This window comes from Sorex araneus, chromosome 2, assembly GCF_027595985.1.
Source record: "Sorex araneus isolate mSorAra2 chromosome 2, mSorAra2.pri, whole genome shotgun sequence".
In the NCBI taxonomy this organism is placed as follows: domain Eukaryota; kingdom Metazoa; phylum Chordata; class Mammalia; order Eulipotyphla; family Soricidae; genus Sorex; species Sorex araneus.
The window spans coordinates 102,286,270-102,304,284 of NC_073303.1; positions in this window are offsets into that span (position 1 = coordinate 102,286,270).

Here is an 18,015-nt window from a genome sequence, read left to right on the forward strand (position 1 = left end):
AAACATGGAATGTAATCGAGATAAAGCGGAAACGAAGTGAAACTTATCACTTACCTTCAAGGGTGGGGACTGGGGAGGTGGGAGGGGTCGGCAGGTATACTGGGGGAGTTGGTGATGGAAGATGAGCACTGGTGAAGGGAAGGGTGTTTAAGTATTGTATAACTGACATAATCCTGAGAACTATGTTACCCTCCACATGGTGATTCAATAAAATTAAAAATAAATAAATAAATAAAATAAAATTTAAAAAAAATCCATCCTTACTCTAATCATGTTTGTTATGTTAAAATGGAATCCACTATATCTGGCACAAGCAGACTCTGAACAAACATATGAACAAATGAACAAACTATAACAAGGTTGCATTAAGAATCATAACAAAACAATTTGAGAACAGATACATGACCTCTTTTCCAATGAAACAACATTGGAACTAATGTTTGAGGTAGAGTAAGGTTTTATGTGGCCGAGAAGGAAGATGTGAATACCAGGAACAATATGAAAAAGGAACTCAAAACTGTAAAGTATAGGGGCCAAAGAGATAGTACAGTGGATATAGTGCTTGTCTTGTACATAAACAACCTGGGTTTAATCCCAGGCACCCCAAATGATCCCCAAGCACTGTCAGAATTTACCCCTGAGCACAGAGGCAGGAGTAAGCCGTGAGCATTGTTAGGTGTGGACTACAGTATACACACAAAAACCTATTAAGTGTGAGTAGTTCAATAAAGGTGATCTGTGGTTTGGATTGTGGAGAAGTTGTAGCGGAGGTCTTTTTTGGATTTTGGCTGGCAAAACCTTCACCTGTCTTCCTAAGGAGTTCAAACTGTGCTCTAGACATATATATGGCTTATTGAGCAGAGGAAGTGATGGAGGCCCAGGAAATACCACGGGGTCCAAGGTGTATACTTCATATCCTGTATGTGCCAAATCCTGTTCAGGCCCCTGACACTGATGTCGGTGGGCCCCAAGGGTGACTTACGTGAAACGGGGAGGAGAAAGACGGTCACTTTCTCCCCAACCGCCTCCACCACCCGGGACCCAGGGTTACTGGGTTCTTGTCTTCGCTCTCGGAAAAGAATTTCAGGAGTAGACAAACAGTGAAGTAACAGATTTTATTTAGAGGTTTCTGAGGGAAGGAGGAAGGATAAGTGGGAGAGAGAATAGTAAGAATAACGCGCTCAAGAGAGAACGCGGGCTTCTCCAAGGGTGGAGAGAGCTCTACACACATCTTAGCACTGGACGCGAAAACATGAAAGTACACATCTCAAGGGGGGAGATGCAAGGGCGACACATGTGCTCGGGCACCACATGTGCTCGGCCACATGGCACAAGCAGCACATGGGCTCAGGCGGCATATGCTCGCACTTCCTTTGTTCAAGGTGTCTCTTATAGGGTTTCTTCAACCTGCCCCCACATGGGGCTTCTTCCCAGGTAAAAGTCCGTTGCTAAGGAGGTTACCAGGGAGGTTGGGAGTGGTGATGGTCTTCTTTAGAAGGTCTTATTAGATCTGTTTTCTGTATCCACAGGGTGGGTCAGTCTCAGGATTCTCCTTCACAGTGACTTTGTTAATCTGTTTCATTGCCAAGGGCCTTTCTCTATCTACCTGCCTACATCAACACCACAGGGCTTCTCAGCATCACTGGGTATAATCCTAGAGCCCCCCAAGTGTGTTCTGGCAGCTTTGGCACTACAACACTGCATCATCCTCAACACAGGCTCTTGAGTGGCCCCTGAGTTCCTGGAGCACTACTTGAGAGTACCCTTATCGAAGCCCCCCAAAAAGAAAGAGACAGAGACGGAGACAAAGAGAGAGAGAGTTAGTTACATAGCAATTCTGGTTTAGGAAAAAGTAATTCTGTAGAAGAGAAATGGGATCGATAGAAAAGAGATTTGAAGTACACTTATCACAACCACCCCTCCCCAAATGGTAACTTGTATAATATTTGAACAATTGTCCAAAATGCTTTGATGTTGATATAAAAAAAACTCTCAGTAGTGGAATTTTAGATGACTGCAATCTTCAGGTTGGGTTCTCTTTGTCTCTTCTAAGACCAGTGTTATTTTATTCTTGCTATCATATTGAGTTGTTATGGTTTTTTAAAATATTTTTGTTTGTTAAAATATATGCTAATTATAACCAATGTTGAATTTTGTGCTTGCTTGGCCATAAATTCCTAGAATTATTTACAGTAACAAGGATGCAATGCATAAAAGGAAGGAAAAAATATAATACCTTTGACAGTTTCCTACATACCAAGTGTCAAAGAAAGAAAAGCAACCCCTCCCCCCACCTTTTTAAGAGATCTTTGGAAGAAGTCACTGGATATTCCAGAAACAGTAACAATAAGTCTCTCAATGAGAGACGTTACTGGTGCCACTGGAACAAATCGATGAGCAACGGGATGACAGTGACAGTGACAGTGACATTATTGATTCTATCTTATATTCATGGGAATTAGCACCAAAATTTCAAAAAAATTTACTTACACCATATGGCTAGAAAGTAACAGAGACTATGCTCTAGCCTTGTTTACCTGACTCCAAAACATTTCCCTGTTACTCCATTGCTCCGGTTTACTAAGTAAGCAAGAATAGATAGCCTCTTAAGTACCCTGGGGATAAGACTTGAAAGCCTATCACAGATAAGCTGATAATTGTCTATTTTCAGCAGCCTCCCAATCCCCTCCCCCTCCAATTAGTTTTCCACTGTTTTTATTTTAACCACCAGCTTTGCCTCAGGAAGCTGAACTTTGAGAGTGCAGTAGCCAACCTTTTGGATGCAAATGAAGTTCTCCCTCTGGGAACCCTAGGTAGGCATCTGGACAGTTTAGGAACTTTATTTTTCACACCCATTTCTTCCTGCTTTATAGAGGCATCCCTGTTTCTATTCTAATCAGCGGTGGGTTCCAGTGGCTGCTTTCTTTGAGCCACCCCCTACCCCCCACCCATTACCCCCAACCCTTCACTGCAATTGCCTCTAAATTCGCAGAGAGGGCCACAGCCGTGACTCTCTTGTTTGTTGTTTTTTCTTTTTTTCCTCTCAAAGATAACTACTACTTCTGAGAACTATTGCACAGAGCTTGACAACTCATAAAATGTGTCCTGTTGTTTGAGTTTTCAAGTTTAGGTATAAATAATTTGCCTTTGTTGCTTTGATCTCGAAGACTTTTCTAATATATTTTGTTATATTATATTTTTATAACCTGCTGCTTTTGTGCCCAGATTTAATTTTGTAATATCTATTCACAGATCATTTTAATATACCAATGTCGAGTAAAATTCTATTTATTTGAAGTGGTCAGGAAGTAAGATATTCTGATTAAGAAAACGTAACTCTCAAGAGCCCTGTTGTGATAGAATTCTTGCCAACTAGTTGAATTTGAGCCATTTCATTCCAGTATCATTTGAGGCATGAAAACTTTCATTCTCTATTTATTTATTTATTTGGGAGGACAAGGCACACCCAGTTGTTCTCAGGGCTTACTCAAGGGGAACTCTTGGCAGTTCCAGTACGCAGTGCCAGGAATTGAATCTGCATTGGCTATGTGGAAGGCGAGCACTTTACCCAATGTGCTCTCTCTCTCACTCTCTTCCAATTTCCTGAGCCTTGCTCCTTACATTTCTATAGATGGAACCACACAGTATTAATTTATAATTGCTTTCTTTTTTCTTATGGATATGGAAAGTTTCTTTTCTTTTTTTTTCCACGAAGAATTCTAGGTAATTTCCCCCTGGAGCTTCAAGCTTGCAAATAGAACATGTTTCTTGGAACCAAATTCCCTCTCACACCAACTTTATATTCTCAAATATTTGACAGCTTCAACCCCCCAATATGAGAAGTCACAGTCATATGTTCTGAGCCAGTAGGCCTTGACTGAGGAATACAAGCAGATGGGCCCACAATAAGATGTCGAGATGCTGGCACAACCAGCTGCGGCAACTTGGGTGCACTCTTTGAGAAATAAGATTTTCCTGGATGATAGTAACAGTGATGGCAGTAATGATGGTGTTGAGAAGAACCAGCCTTGTTAAAAGTTGGCTTCCACGTATATGTAAGCTGTGCATAGCCTGCATCCTACAAAGCCGTCTTGAAACACAAATCTTCATGAAAAAGAACTGAAAAGTTGAGAGCACAAGTGTTTGTGGCAGTAGAAGGAAACTTTGCCAATATTACCTAATTACCTATTGGTCCGTGCATGTGCATATCTATCTATCTATCTATCTATCTATCTATCTATCTATCTATCTATCTATCTATCTATCTATCTATCTATCATCTGTCTATCTCTATTGATAGATAGATAGATAGATATACAAAATATAGGTATGTATTAGTTAAAATTTATCCTACACAAATAGAAGCATTTACTTATCTATATATGTTTATATATTTACAGCAGGGCTTGTTTATAAAAATAAATTTTGCAGGAAGTCCTATACAATATACTCTATCTCTACTATTGCTTTGTTTTTTGAGTATTAATATGTTAAAATGTTTATTCTTCGATAAATATCAAACAAAAAAAGAACATGGAAAGGCATGGTCATGCATTCATCACAACAGTAGTGTTAATCATTAAAATACATAAATCATTTTTAGTATACCCAGTAATATAAGTTACAGGTCCATAAACTACAGCTGTGGGCCAAATGTGATCCACCATCTGCTTCTGCGGAAGAAAAAAAAAAAAATGGAGTTCAACTAGGGACATCTGTTTAAAGATGGCCGAAAAGTGATTTCCCAGCTATATGCTCAGGGTTTTGTGACTGTGACAGAGAGAGCATGACCTGCAAAATAAAAAATACTTGCCATCTGGTATTTATAGAGGAAGTTTTCAGACTCCCTTAAGCATTTCACATTTAATTTACTCCTTTCATCTATTGAAGAAGTACATAATATTTTTGTCTTTATATTGCAGACATGAAAACTTAGAGATATAAGAACTGGTTAGCCTAAAACCTCACAGCTGGTAAGGGTGTTAAACAGTCGGAAGCTAGGGCTGGGAGAACTAAAGGAACTAAGCAAGTGCTGTGCATGGGGGAGACCCAGGTTCAATCTTAGCACCATAGGGTCCTGCAAGCACTGCCAGGAGCACTGCCAGATGTGGCCCCAAAAACGAAGATAATAAAACATTTAAGAAACTTTTGTAAATTAAGCTAGTACAGGTGTGGTCATGTCCTTACTCCAGGCTTACTTTGCTTATTTTAGAGCACAGCTTACCTAGGAATTAGTAGAAAATTAGAAATGATTCTCTGTCCTATCCCACCCCTATAGTCAGGTCATTTTTTTTTTTTAATCATTTTGGGTTTAGAGGCCACAACAGACTATACTCAGGACTTAACCCTTGCTATGTGCTCAAGGACCATTTCTGGTAAGGGCAAGGGGACCATATGCAAAGCTGAAGATCAAGTTCAGCTTGATCTTCAGGTCAAGCTGCATGCAAGGCAAGCACCTTACCTGTTGTACTGTCTCTCTGACCAGTTTCTAAGTTATCACTTCTGGGAATATACCCTAGTGGCCTAAAAGTACAGTGCAGAAAAGCCATCTGCACTTGTATGTTCACTGCAGTACTGTTCATAATAGTCAGAATCTGGAAAAAACCCAAGTGCCCAAGAACCGATGAGTGTATAAAGGAACTATGGTATGGAACACTACATGGTTGTAAGGAAGAATGAAGTCATGAAATTTGCTTATACATGGATGAACATAGAGAATATAATGAATGAAATCAAACATGATTTCATCCATCAGAAGTATGCTGAGTGAGATAAGTCAAACATAGTGTGCTTGCACTCATTTGCTAGATATACAAAACACAACAAAATATAGTATATGAATAATATCCAAAAACAGTAGAAATGAGGGCCAGAATGACTGGTCCATGATAAAAGGCTTGTTACCAAGGGGAGGAGGAAGGCAATTAGAACAGAGAAAGAGGCCACTGTGACAATGACAATTGCAAATGATTACTCTGGACACAAACTGAATACTGAAAGGAGGTAAAGTGATATGCATGATGCCCTTTCAGTAACAGCATTTCTAACCAGAGTTCAGTAACAATGTTTTAACCAGCATTTCTAACCAGCATTTCTAAAAGGAAAATGAGAGAGTATGATATATATATATATATATATATAGAGAGAGAGAGAGAGAGAGAGAGAGTGAGAAAGAGGAGAAAGAGAGCGAGAGAGAAAGTGTCTGTCATAGAGGCAGGCTACAGGGGTGGAGCAGTGGAAGGTAGGTATTAGGAAAACTGGGGACATTGGTGGTGGCTAATGTGCACTGGTGAAAGGACGGGTCTCACATGCTAGAGGAAAAGGCAGCTCAGATAGAGAAGGGAACACCAAGTAAAGGATGTTGGGAGGACCCATTCAGGTTGAAAGATGTGTGTTAAAAGTAGACTATAGACTGAACATGGTGCCTGCTCAAACCTCTATTGCAAACTACAACACCCAAAAGGAGAGAGGGAGTAAAAAGGAATGTTCCATCACAGAGGCAGGGTGGAGTGGAGGGGACGGAGTGGGGGTGGTGGGAGGGATGCTGGGGCTATTGGTAGTGGAAAATGGGCACTGGTGGAGGGATGGTACTCGGTCATTATATGATTGAATCGCAAGCATGAAAGTCTGTAAGCCTATAACAGCACCTCACAGTGAAGAAGAAGAAGAAGAAGAAGAAGAAGAAGAAGAAGAAGAAGAAGAAGAAGAAGAAGAAGAAGAAGAAGAAGAAGGAGGAGGAGGAGGAGGAGGAGGAGGAGGAGGAGGAGGAGGAGGAGGAGGAGGAGGAGGAGGAGGAGGAGGAGGAGGAGGAGGAGGAGGAGGAGGAGGAGGAGGAGGAGGAGGAGGAGGAGGAGGAAGAGGAAGAGGAAGAATAGGAAGACTACGACAATGATACAGAGGCTTTGGCTTCAAAATTCTCTATTCTGAGTCTTTCTTCTGCTGAATTCCTCTCTCCTCATGCCTCCAATTTCTAAACCTGGCTCCCTGATGCTCTGTGAAGTTGCTTTTCCTTTTGGATTTAGGAACCTTTCTACTCCTTCCCATTCTCCTCCAGAGTATAGATGAGGGGATTTGAATTGTATGTAGGTGGAAGAGAAAAGTGAAAAAAAAATTTTTTTTTTGCCAAAAATCTAGCAGCTCTAAGGAAGGTTGAATACTTCAAGTGTTCTTTTACTCATGCTCTTTGGTGTTATTAAGCTAGTATTTGTTTCTTTTCTATAGTTTGATTTGTAGTGCAAAAGGCCTCCTTTGTTTTTATTAATTTACTAAATGCTCGGCCAACAAAGGAAGTGTGATGGTTTTAGGACTTAGGTAGGAAATTGACGTAGAACAGCTTTTAATCACGTGATGATACAAAATAAGTAAATGTTTTCTTTAAAAATTGAGAGTTGGGGTATGAAGTGGAGATAGAACATGTCATATTCAATCATGTTCTCATGACCAAAACAATTATTCAAAATGTTGGCATATAAGAAGATTCATTTAATAGCAACAGCTTGGAATTCCTGTGAAAAACAGGTAAAAAGCTCCTAATATAGATATCTATATACATATATGTGTGTATACATATTTGTACATATATATAACACTGTGAATGACCCCTAAACATAATATCAAAATTGTTCACAGTATTACATTTACTTAAAAAGGGTAATAATGAGAATTATTCTCGAAACTTCCATGTTATAGAACTTTCTCAAAAAGCACACTAACTATTCCTCAAAGGTGTCTGTGTTCTGAAATAGAAGTTTCTGGAGGAGGTAGAACTGATTGTTTAGTGGGTTGCCTGCCTTTCTTCCTGCACTCATGGGAACTATTGCTGATGGAGTGATCTTTTTAGCAATTAATGTAATTAAGACATCTCCCTGGGAGCCAGAGATATGGTACAACAGGCAGGGTAATTTCCTGGCATGCAGTGGACTTGGGCTCAGTCCCCAGACCCTATATGGTCCCCTGAACCCCAACAGGCGTGATCTTTGTGCACAGAGCCAGGAGTTAGCCCTGCATACCACAAAATAAAAAACACACAAAGTATCAATAGCAGGTTTTAAGGAATCATTTCTTTGTTCATATAGTTTAAGGATCAATGTAGTAAGAATTTTCTTTTCTCCCCCATCTTACTGTTTTTTTTTTTGCATATCTAATATGCCATGGGTAGCTTGCCAGGCTCTGCCATGCAGGCGGGATACTCTCGGGAGTTTGCCGGGCTCTCTGAGAGGTTATATATATAACCAGTGCCATTTAAACACATATATATATATATATATTTTCCCCTGTGTTATTTGTTGCCTACTGTCTGAACCCCATCAAATATTGTGGTAATTATGGAAAATGGATAGAAAGTGTCTTATGTCATGCAGCTGACCCAGGGCTGGAGTGATAACACGGTGGGTAGGGAGTTTGCTTTGCAGGCAGCCAACCCAGGTTTGATTCCCAGCATCCCATATGTTCCCCTGAGCACTGCCAGGAGTAATTTCAGTCTTACAGTGTCTCTTATGGCAAAGTTCATGTTTTCTTGAAATTCTTTATATGTATTAGTAATAGGAAGAACTTAACAGTTATCACATTTGTTTCCCACAGGAAAATCCATATGTAGACACTCAATGGAAGGAGTGGGCTTAAAGCCAGCAGGTGGAATGGAATTGCACCGGTTGCAAAAATGAGAATGCCTTCCACAGTTGTTGTAGATTTCCCATCCTCAACAACTTCTAAGTACTTGTTCCCAAACCCCAATGCTTGTACATCAGATAATGCATGTACTGTAAAAAGTTCACTAATGGTTTTGGCAGAAAGATTCTCAGACTTATGACAGAAGATGCTACAAAAAGCTTCTGGGTAGGTCTGAATTTTCTCCAAATTTCCAAGAGTTTTCGGACCCTGCTTAAAACTTTCAAAAGATTCTTGGACTCTCTTAAATACATGGTAAACAAGTATGTCTTATGCCAACATGTATTTATCACTTTTTGTTTCAGAACACTATCATCAATTTTGAACATATTTATCAGCTTCTGGGTCTAATACAGTTTTATAAGAACATAAAAAATATAAGAATATGGAGAACCCCGGCAGCTGAAAATCTCCAGAATCTAATTGCTGCCATACTCACAGCTGATCTCCAGAGGTCTGTGCCAAGCCCCTCACACATTAGAATGAGTCCACTAAAAACCTAAGGTATGCAGCTTTTGTGACCTCCAGACTCTTGCAGAGTTGGGAATGGGGGACCTCTACCCATATTCCTGTTTTCTTGGAGCCCGGCAGCTGCACCCACAAACCACCTCAGTGCCATTTAAACTCATTAACGGCCATGATTCAGAGACTCACAAATAAATCTTTCATGAGAGCCACTCGTTGTATCACCCTATCTAAAATTCCAGGATCCCTGGAGCACATGGCTGCTTCTTTCCTTTTCGTTCTTTCTTCTTCCTTTTTTAATTGAATCATCGTGAGACACACTTATAATCCTTTCATGTTTAAGTTTCAGTCATACAATGATCTAACACCCATTCCTCCACCAGTGTACATTTCTCACTACCAATGTCCCCAGTATCCCCTCCTTCCTCCTGCCCCCCTCCACCAAGTGCCTCTCCCCCGCCTCTGTGGCAGACAATTTCCTTCTCGCTCTCTCTCTACCTTGGGACATTATTTTTTGCAATGGGCTGGTGCGATAGAGCAGCAGGTAGGGCATTTGCCTTGCACGTGACCGACCCAGTTTCTATTCCTCCGCCCCTCTCAGAGAGCCTGGCAAGCTACTGAAAGTATCCTGTCCAAACGACAGAGCCTGGCAAGCTATCTGTGGCATTTTCGATATGCCAAAAACAGTAACAACAAATCTCACAATGGAAACGTTACTGGTGCCCGCTCAAGCAAATCAATGAGCAATGGGATGACAGTGACAAAATGATGGTTTCCAATACACATACTGAGAGGCCATCATGTTAGGTCCTTTATCTACTCTTCAGCACACCTCGAAAAGTTTTACACTCCACATGACAGACTTGGGTGGTGGTGGGGGGTGGGTAACTAAGGATGTTGAGAAGGTGTTATGATGGTGAGATTGGTGTTGCAATACTGAGTAAGGTAAATTACTATGAACTACTTTATTAAAATAAAATGACATTTGGCATAAATAAGAATATGCTAGATGTCTACCTGATTAACCAATCCTGTGTCTCCCTATTAGAACTGTGTGGAAGAGAGCGACTCATTTATTTTATTTTTTTTTACTTTGCGGGGAACGTATCTGGGGGTGTTCAGGGCTTACTTCTGGATCTCTGTTTTAGGATCACTCCTGACAAAAATAGGTGGATAATATGTGGTACCAGGAATTCAAATTGGGTTTACTCTGTGCAAAGCAAGCTCCTTACCCACTGATATATATTTTCAACCTCAGAGTGATATTTGTGTAAACTGAAATGCATTTTAGGGTCAATTTTCTGTCTTTGCAGAAAAATGACCTTTTAAAAAATCTATCTCAAACTTTACAACTGTTTAAGTTCTAATTTGCTTATTATTTTAAGCATTAACTTTTTGTTTTAATTCTTCTATTGCTCTCTACAATTTGCTAAATATCTAAGACTTCTACAGCAATATGACCTTGCTCCAATGTAAAAATTATCACTTGACTTGAAAACTCAAGAATATCTTTTTCTGAGAAGAGTGTCTTGATTATTTTCTCCATAAAAAACACTTTCCTTAATGTTATTTTAAAACAAAACATAGTTTTATTATTTACTAATTTTTTCCTTTTTTTTTAATAGCGTTTTGGTCATATCCAACAATACTCAGGAATTACTCCTGGCAGTGCTTGGGGCACCATATGAGACGCCGAGGATTGAACCCAGGTCGGCCACGTGCAAAGTAAATGCCCTACCCACTGTGTTATCACTCTGGCCCTTATTTATTAATTTTAATGCTTATCCTTCTTAAATAAAATAAATTTATTGAACATACATACAGTTTTATTAATCTCAAAACTAGAAATAAGATACTATCTTGTTCAGAGACTCTGACAATCAGGTGTTGATCTGGAGATACTTGTAGGATAACATGGCCTCAGGTAGTTTAGGTTTATTGGGTTACTCCCATTGCAGTGCTCCCGTTCCTCTGTGTTTATTTGTAGCTTCTTTTTTAGTGTTCTGTTGACTTGTAAATATTGTTTTTCTCTTCTCCTTGAGTCCTTTGCATAGTTTATTCAGAGCAATGTCCTTTTTGTATGGACACAGGAAGACTTTCCAAATGCTTTGCTTTTATAATCTGGGAGTCATTTGACTCTACATGATATTTTCCTCCTGGGCATCTGTTCTCTCAACCTAAGCCTCAGCTGCCCTTACTTCCTAGCACCCCCAAAAGCAGGGTCCCGACGAAGGATGAGATGGGCCTAGGGCAAGCGGTGAGTTGTGTGCTACCCTGGCATTGAGATGGGCCTGGCCAAAGTACCTAATGCTTAACTATAAGTTAAGAGCTTGATCATGGACAAATGTTGTCATGATCCAAATGGTGATAACTAGATTTGGACCCTGCTAGGGTTAGGAATGATTAATCTGGCCTAAGTGCTGTGGTCTGAGCCTGTGGCAAGATGTAGTCAGGAGAGCTGCCTTGCAAGCCTCAATGTATCTCTTGCTATGTCCATCCAAAAATAACTAGTATTAAGATGTTAATAAGTGTTTGGACTAAGGAAAAGAAAAAAAAATACTTAAGAGTCAGGAAGGGCTTTGGAATGCCCTGCCCTCAGGAAGGGCTTTCTTATGTTGATTTTGCTACCTGGCTGGGTGTAGCCTAGAGGGCAAGGTGGGAGAGAGAAGTAGGAGGAGAGACAGAGAAGCCAGAGAAATGCTGGAGTTGATCCAGAGAGAGGCCGAGCTGGGAGTGCGGGAGATGAGAAAGATGGAAGATTGAATAAATGGTAACTAATCAGCAACCAGCTTGGTCCTCGTTCTTCCTTCGCCTGTCCTTGCCAACCGTCCTGATCCAGTCCACACACTGTGGTTCCAGAGCACCGAACGCAGTTGGTGAGACAGAGCTGCCCGGAGTGCCCGCGAGTGCATGCGCCCCTCGGCGTGCCTTAGTTTTTTACAGATACTTATGACTAATAATCAAGTATATTACAGAATCATCTAATTCCTGCCTCCACAAAGAGTTATCTCAGCAAGTATGGAGAGAAACTAGAAGTTTCGAAGCACATAAAACATTGTCAAATGATTGGCTATTTCCCTCTTTTTTGCTAAAATTATTAGATGGTATTTTCTTCTTTATTATCATCTAGGGGGGTAATTGTCTGCAATGAACATATATAATATTTATTTTAGTATATCCCATCTGCAACTTTCCCTTAGTGAGAAAATTATTATTTGTTAGAGCAGACATTGTTGATTGGTCACACTCATAGCTTTTGACTCATGCCCTTTTCCCTTCTATCTCATACTATATAAAGATTTGAAGAACTAAGTATTTGCATTCCCAAATATTTTTGCATGCAGAGTGGTCTCTGGGATATACAGATGGAATGAGGCTGAAAATATTTTCTTCCACTCTTACAGCTTTGAGTACACATGCAATACCTGGAGTTATGACAGTAATGTTGCAATAATGAGCTCCAAAAGCATAAAAACAAAAAGCAAATATTCAGGCCAGGGGAGAGAAAGAATAGCAAGAATTTGAATCATTCATACTATCTCGCCACTGCATCAGCCCTCATTTTTTTCTGCACATTTCTTGCAATGTTAGGAAAATATATGCAATTTTTAATGCTCATACTTGAATTTTCTAAGTTTCAAGAATAAAATATTTTTCATTTATAATGATGTGTACAAAAATTTGCATATAATAACATATTTTCAGGGAAATAGGCCACCACCAGCAGTGCACAGGGTTTACTCTTGGCTCTCTATTCAGAAATCACTCCTGCTAGGCTAAGGGAACAATAAGAAATGCAGGATATTGAACATAGTCAGTCATGTACAAGGAAATGCCCTACCTACTGTACTAATTCTACAGGTCCAGTGATATTTTAACAGTGTTAAAAAATAGAAAAAATAGAAAAAGTTAATATTCTACAATATAAAATTCATTTTAAGAGTTATGAAACCAAATAATCATTTTATAAATATGTCAGTATTTATTAATTACTTACATAGTGGTTTTTGTTTATCATTGTTTTGAAAAGCCAGGGTACAAATTTATCTCAGTTTCATTAAAGATGAAATAGGAATTATCAGGAGTCTTAGTGGAGAAAGCTCCAAACAATTTTATTTAGTTCTTTTTTTCAAACAATTTTATAACCAAAGAAAACTTGAGCACACAGTTTTCTAAAAGACCAGAGTTTTAATGAAAGAGTCCCCAAAGAGTCAACAACCCAAAAGATTTAAGACTCTGCTCTGATAAGGTCTACGAAAATAAGAATCTTAATATAGAGCACTGTTGAATAACACTGGGTTGTCCTTGCTGTGCCTTCAGGGAGCTTAAGGTTTATTGAGCCACTCCTACAACAGTGCAACTGAGGCACAACTCTATGTTACGCTTCTCTTTCCTTTATACCACTTAATGTGGTTTACTTAGCAATGTTCTTTTTGTATAGACACAGGAAGACAGTCGATGCTATGTTCTACAACATGGGAGTTAATTGACTCCAAAATTATATTTACTCCTGGGCATCATATTTACTTGGCTTATGCCTCAGTTGCCCTTAGTTCCTAGCATCCGAAGAGCAAGTTCCCAATGAGGGACTGGATGGAACCAGGTTAAGCTGTAAGCTACTGTGGCATTGAAATTGGCCACTGTCAAGTGCCATAATACTTAACTATAAGTTAAGAGCGCAGTCATGGACAAACTCTGTCATGACCCAAAACAGGTAATTGAATAAGGACCCTGCTGGGGTTAGGAAAGACTAACCTGGCCTGAGGACTGTGGTCTGGAATATATAGCGTGATGTCCCCAGGAAGAACCAAACTTTTAGTTTAATATATCACTCACCATGCTCATACAATAGACATTGTTAGAAATATTATAAGAATTTTGTAATATGACTGTTTAAGTGGATTACTAACTTAGGCTAAGAAAGCAGTACACCGTGGATGGAATCCCTCCCTTGAGTGGATCTCCTAGTAATCTTGAGACGTCTCCTTAGATGAGATGTTGTTCTTGAGAAGCAGTAGCCTTTACCTCTCTTTGTTGATTTGTTAATGTTCAACCCCACCTTTGTGTCCTCATTCTACATGATTCCTATGTTACTGGGCTGTAAGGGGTTGTGAAGGAGCTATGGAGCAAGACTAGGAGAAGACTGGACAATGGGGAGACAAAGACTGAAACCTGGGGACAATGGTTGGGGATGAGATAAAGACTAGACGCTGAGGACTAGATGTTGAGGATGTGAGGTCTACGGTGAGACATTGAATGCGAGGAGGAGAACTGAGACTTTGGAGACTTTGAAGTCTACAAAGAGACTTGGATGATGGAACTCTGATCTCTGATGGTGGGGACTATGGTCACAACAACAACTACGACTGCAGTGTAAAGGGAGAGATCCAACGATGCTGGGGAGTCTGCCCATCACCTGTCCTTTGCCCATCATCCAGAAGAGCCTGGAGAGGGGACTCTTGGCCACCAAACACCACCGTCGCATCCTACCTGCATGCAGGCCCACCATTGAAACCCTTTCTTCCCTTTATCTTCACTTATGTATGAAAACTCACAGAACACCAAAGATTTTAGCATATCTATGAACATAATAAGGAGTTAAAAGCAGGGATATCATGAGGGGACTGAGAAGAATTTATGTTCCAAATAGCCTTGAGCATGACAAGGTTCAAGAAGCTCCCAACTGTTCATGAGTGGAGAGTTCTAAAGAGTTATAAATATAGTGACAAGACTTGGACGGGTTTCTCATAAAAATCGCTGATAAATGAGATCCATATGAACTTTCACTAGGAGTGTTTGATGGGTTGGAGCAAAAGATATGAAACACACTCACCTCAAAGAGCATTTTGCATGGAAATTTGACTTCTCAACTTCTCGTCTTCAGGCAAGATTTGCAGCTGCCAAACTCCCAGGGCAGTTGCCCAGGGAGGATCCCATATCCAAGTGAAAGAACATATCTTTAATCTATTTTTGAATTAACTTTTGTGCATGAAGTGAGATAAGAAGGTCTCAATTCTTTTTGCTTTTTTTTTATATGCAATTGAACAGTTTTCTCAACACCATTTGCTGAAGAGAATTTTATTGTTCCATTTTATTTATTTATTTTTATTTGCTTGAGCGGGCACCAGTAACATCTCCATTGTGAGACTTGTTGTTACTGTTTTTGGCATATCCAATATGCCATGGCTAGCTTGCCAGGCTCTGCTTTGCGGATGAGATACTCTCGGTAGCTTGCTGGGCTCTCCGAGAGGGTCAGAAAAATCAAACCGGGTTTGACCACATGCAAGGCAAATGTCTTATCTGCTGTGCTATCACTCCAGCCCTATTTCTAATTAGCTTTTTAATTTTTTTATTGAACCACTATAAGCTACAGTTACAAAACTTTCATTTTGAGTTTCAGTCATACAATGATCAAACACATTTTCCGTCACCGATGTCCCCACTATCCCTCCCTGCCTTGTCCTAACCCTACCCCTGCTTCTATGGCAGACAATTTTCCTCTTACTCTCTCTATCTTATGGGTATTATGGTTTTCAATATAGATAATGAGAGGCTATCATGTTTGGTCCTTTATCTAGCACACATCTCCCATCCTGAGTGATCCCTCCAACCATCATTGACTTAGTGATCCCTTCTCTGTCCCAGCTGCCTTCTCCCCCAGATCATAAGCCTTGCTCCATTTTATACTTTTATCTCTTTGCCAAAGATGTTCAAAGTCTGAGGGCCTGGAATCTCAATTCTATTTCACTGAGACTATATCGTTATGCCAGTACAATACTGCCTTGCTTATTATAGCTTTAGAGTACAATCTAAGATTGAGAAAAAAAAAAACACCTCCCATTATTCTCACCAATGCCCCCACCCCAAGGATCTCTTTTGTTATTTGTGGGAGGAGGGGGTTATTCTCTATATAAATTTCAGCAGGATCTAATTTATGTCTTCAAAAATGTCATGGGTACTTCTTTAGGAACTGCATTGACTCTTTATATTGCTTTGTGTAAGCTTGTCATTTTTGTCAATATTTATCTTTCTCATCTATGAACTCAGGAAAAAAACGTTATGTTAGACCCATTTCTCACATCATGCACAAATGCAAATTCAAAATAATTCACTGTAACTGTCATTGTCATCCCGTTGCTCATCGACTTTCTCAAGCGGGCACCAGTAATGTCTCCATCTCGAGACTTGCTGTTACTCTTTTTGGCATGTTGAATACGCCATGGGTAGCGAAAGGAATCTTTAAGGATGAAACACTGACTAAGGAAGTGAAAACAAAGATAAACAAGTGGGACTAAATTAAACTAAGAAGATTCTGCACCTCAAAAGAAACAGTCACCAAATTACAGAGAAAGCCCATGGAATAAGAAAAAAACTATATACACAATTTCCATCTGGTAGGGGGTTAATATCCAGGATATACAAGACACTGTTAAAACTGTACAAGAACAAAACCCCAACTCCATGAAGAAATGGGGAGAAGAGCAGAAACCTCTTCATAAAAGAAATACAAATGGCCAAAAGGCACATGAAAAAAATGTTCCACATCCCTACTCATCAGAGAGATGCAATCAAAATAACAATGAGACATTATCTCACAATTCAGTGACTGGCACACGTCAAAAAGGACAAGGACAACCAATATTGGCATGGATGCAAGAAAAAGGGTTCTCACTCATTTTTGGTGGGAATGTTGACTGGCCTAGCCTTTCTAGAAAACAATATGGACATTCCTACAAAAACTATAAATTGAGCTTCCATATGAGCCCACAATCCCACTTCTGAGTATATATCCAAAGGATGCATTAAAAAAAAAACACAGGAGAAATGACATCTGCACTTGCATGTTTATTGCAGCACTATTTACGATAGCTGGAATCTGGAAACAACCCGAGTGCCCAAGAACAGACGACTGGTTAAAGAAACTTTGGTACATCTGCACAATGGAATATGATGCAGCTGTTAGAAAAGATGAAGTCACAAAATTTGCTTGTAAGTGGATGGACATGGAGAGTATCATGCTAAGTGAAATGAGTCAGAAAGAGAGGGACAGACATAGAAGGGCTGCACTCATTTGTGGAATATAAAATAACATAAGATGAGACTAACACCCAAGGACAATAGTGAAAAGAGCCAGGAAAATTGCTCTGTGGTTGGAAGCCTGCCTCACAAGCTGGGGGAGAAAGCAGCTGAGATAGAGAAAGAATCACTAAGTTAATGATGTTTGGAGGATAGCTCGGGATGGCAGATGTGTGCTGAAAGTAGATAAAGGACCAAACATGACGGACCTGGAAAGATGTACCCAGTGTGATTTTCCTAAACACTAGGCCCAATAAAACCACAGGAAATCAAATTTCAGCACATGCTAGTTACATGGCACATGCTATGCAACTACTAGAAAAATAGAAGTAAAGTTCATATTATCCTGGTTAGCACAGCGGTTGGGCTTTCACCTTTCACGCTGCCGACCGGTGTTCGATTCCTCCACCCCTCTCAGAGAGCCTGGCAAGCTACTGAGAATATGGAGCCCACACGGCAGAGCCTGGCAAGCTACTTGTGCATATTGGATATGCCAAAAACAGTAACAATAAGTCTCTCAATGAGAGACATTACTGGTGCCCGCTCGAACAAATCAATGAGCAACGGGATGATAGATAGTGATAGTTACAAGTGTCTTCTAGTACACAGGACCTATTCTGGGTCTATGCATGTTGTACTTAAAGATTTTGTAGTTACAGACAAGCCATTTTATTTGCTCTAATGATATTCTCCTGTTACTCATGATATTTTGCTACATTAATTTCTGATGTGCTTTTTGTTTATAATTTGGTTATAATGATCCTCATTTTATTTACTTTCATATTTCTATATTTTAGTGTCTCTCAG